At 37.3% G+C, this 3367-nt stretch overlaps 1 long non-coding RNA gene across 1 annotated transcript in view; it reads right to left on the bottom strand.

The window, feature by feature from the left end:
- The window catches only part of LOC106532908 (uncharacterized), a 7926-nt gene that overhangs the window by 2505 nt on the left and 2054 nt on the right, over nt 1-3367 (bottom strand). The window contains exons 2-6 of the long non-coding RNA XR_001312169.1: nt 2986-3028; nt 2740-2783; nt 2629-2662; nt 1137-1283; nt 1020-1056 (exon numbers count right to left, since the gene is read on the bottom strand). This is a non-coding gene — a long non-coding RNA (uncharacterized LOC106532908). The remainder of the gene's footprint in view (nt 1-1019; nt 1057-1136; nt 1284-2628; nt 2663-2739; nt 2784-2985; nt 3029-3367) is intronic.

Here is a 3367-nt window from a genome sequence, read left to right on the forward strand (position 1 = left end):
GCTTAGTTATGAGAAGATGCAGGAAAGTTATTTGCATAAATAACTCATTCCTACAATATGAATTCTGGCATTTTACACATAGTCCACCAGGAGGCGCCAACACAAAAGTCAGAGACTTCACATGAGATTTGGACCATCTTGTGGGGGAAAAGCAGATTACTTCCTACTCATGAGCGCCCCCTCTGGTGGGGAAACTTTTTTCAAGGATACAAACTTTTTCAGAATACCGGTAGACGGCAGCCATTACAGAYGAATATGTGTTTGTGGTTGTTTGAGGAGCGGCTCGGTCACACGCTAATATTAGTTTGTTATCATTAAAAAGGTGCAGGACTGATTTTAAACCCTTTTTTCACATCATGTCTCCTGCCTGGATCTGTTATTATCTCACTCTGAAGCAAAGAGTAGTGTCAGAGGTGAGCTCGCTTCAACTGCTTCTTACGATGCGGTCTCATTTCAGGCATTTTGCCGATATTTCAGTTAAAATACATAAGTAAAAATATTTATCCGAGTATAATACTACCCCCCAAATTTATGGATGATTATATGGATTAAATTATACGTATTATACTTGAATAAATACAGTAGATATGGATAAAAACAATTGGTCTATTAGCAATATTTGAATAATTCAGCCAAAAATACTTTGATTCATGAGTTTCAGCCACGTTTTTATTGTGAAATTGAACATAAATTTAATTTCCCTTGGCATTAAAAAGTGTTTAATTTGTCTTAAACTGTGGGAACCCTGAAGAAACTGACATGAACCAACACAAAAATGGCCGTACCGCAGTTACTTTAACAGATATTGAGCTAAAGTTTGTTGTGGTAGCTGAGAGTTGTTCACAAAACATGCTCAAAAAGTGCTAATTACAACTTTATCAAAATATCTGATGAGCTGTTGAGTTTATGCTTTATCTCTGTACTTCCTGTTTTATTTAGAAAATCTCAGCTTCCTGTCGAAGTCCCAGAGAAGAACCTGGTTTTAGTTTTTCATCACTAAATTAAAATCTGAAACTTACACGTAGTCATGCTCCAGGCTTGAGCTTATTACTGGACCTGAAACAACAAAAACACTTAAAMACAACAGACACATCAAATAAAGACTAAACGGTTGTTTTAAAAGTGTGAATTATTACCTGTAACATTTTGGTAATCTGCCTGTTCCTCWGTTTGACCTGCAATACATCACTCTGTCAACGTCTGATAATAAAACTTCTTTATAAAACACAGAATAAATCATGAGAATCTTACCGTCTTCAAAACCAGATCCTTCACAAGTTTCACTGAAAGATAAAAACAGTTCAGATTTTTAGAGTATTTATTTATTTATTTACAAACAAATAAATTGAAAGTAAATAAATGATTATATTTTAGACATTTCTAATTTAAATGAATTATTAACATGATGAAACGTACAAAACTGGGCTGCAAAAACGGGGGTTATAAAAAATCCAGGAAATGTGACAAAAATTATGTCTTCAGAATAAAAATGATCAACTGTAGAAAAAAACTGCTTTTCTTAAAACCTAAATGTGTAGCTGAAAACTAAAAAATGGCAAAACAGTAGCTAAAAGTAGCAAATGGCTAGCTAAACTTGCAAAAGCCTAGCTAGAAAACATGGCTGCGAACAACGACAGATACGTGTGGATTGACGAAGAGACGAGAACATTTCTCCTTAATTCGCGAAAGAAACGTTACAGCCATTTTAGATGCCCAATAGCAAGGCATTCACGAAAAAATTGCTCCATTGTCCCGAGATGATTAGCCTCTGCTAGTTAGCAAGTTTCACTTCCTGTTTACTACCGCAAAGCTTGTCGCCGACGGCTGACATAATCACGCATTGCGTAAACTCATCTGATGTAATCACGCATTGCGTAGCCTCGTCTGATGTAATCACGCTTTGCGTAGCCTCGTCTGATGTAATCACGCGTTGCGTAGCCTTGTCTGATGTAATCACGCATTGCGTAGCCTCGTCTGATGTAATCACGCGTTGCGTAGCCTCATCTGACGTAATCACGCGTTGCGTAGCCTCGTCTGATGTAATCACGCGTTGCGTAGCCTTGTCTGATGTAATCACGCATTGCGTAGCCTCGTCTGACGTAATCATGCGTTGCGTAGCCTCATTTATTAACATCAAACAGTTGAGAGGGAAACTAGATGGAAACAGTCTAGATTCGAATTTTTATTTAATTTTTTGCGAATTTTAAAAAGTTCGATAAAAATTCACTCTACAACTGTATGGAAACACGGTTGTGAAAGAGTGGTTCAGGGAGCATGAGACATCATTTTCACACATGGTCCACAGAGCCCAGTGAGAATCTTTGGGATGTGCTRGAGAAGGTCAGACTCTACCATCATCAATGAAGATCTTGGTGAAAAATTAATGCAACACTGGATGAAATAAATCTGCTGACATTGCAGAAGCTTATCCAAACAACGCCACAGAGAATGTGTGTTGTAATCAAAGCTAAAGGTCCAATGAAAAACTAAGGAAATATAAGGTTTTAAATATTACTATTATTATATAAAGACCTTTTTTGCGGGGTGACTTTTTTTTTGGCCAGGCAGTACATTTGTAAACACAAAAACCAAAAGAAGAAAACTAGCAGAAAATGAAGTTTTACATACACTGTGGCTGAACACGTCTGATTGTTTCTGGTGACTGAAAAAACATTGAATAAAACTCGTGAGAATAACAATAATTATTTTATCATCAACACAATCTCAGATCAAATTTACCTGTTTTTGATCGCATCACTGCAAATTTACTGCCTCCACGTTGACTGCCAGCAGAAAATTATTGCATCAAAACTTTCAGACAGTAAAAATATTGAAATGTGACATTTAGAACTAATTAAATAAAGGCAACAAAACCATTCTTTACATGCCTTTAGAGGAGGCTAAAGGAAAACTTTAGGCTTTTCAAAGAAGAAGAAGAAATCTTTCTGCGTATAACTTGACCTGAAAACAAAAAATAATACTCACAATATCTGTTGGTCGTATATTTGAGACTCAGCCTGGATGATCTCTGAAAGAAATTAAAATAATTAATGTGCATCATTTGCCAAATACACACGAGTAACTTGCTGTTTTTAGCTTGTGTTCTTTGCATTTAGCTTTTAGCTTATGTATTCTACCTAGCTGGCATTATGTGTCTCATTAAGTGGCATTAAGTGTTGAAAAACCTGAATAAATTCCCCACAAACAGGTTGCAGGCCGGCAGGGGCGCCAGCAGTGGGGGCCAGGGGGGATCATGCCCTCCCCCGGAAAGTAAGCTGGCCACCCCAGTGCCCCCCCCCAGTTCTCCTCTTGTTTAACCCTGTTTTTCCTTTTCAATTCCCCTACCTACTTAGGAATAGAACCTCAT

The sequence above is a fragment of the Austrofundulus limnaeus genome, unplaced genomic scaffold (genome assembly GCF_001266775.1).
Source record: "Austrofundulus limnaeus strain Quisiro unplaced genomic scaffold, Austrofundulus_limnaeus-1.0 Scaffold848, whole genome shotgun sequence".
Classification (NCBI taxonomy): Eukaryota; Metazoa; Chordata; class Actinopteri; order Cyprinodontiformes; family Rivulidae; genus Austrofundulus; species Austrofundulus limnaeus.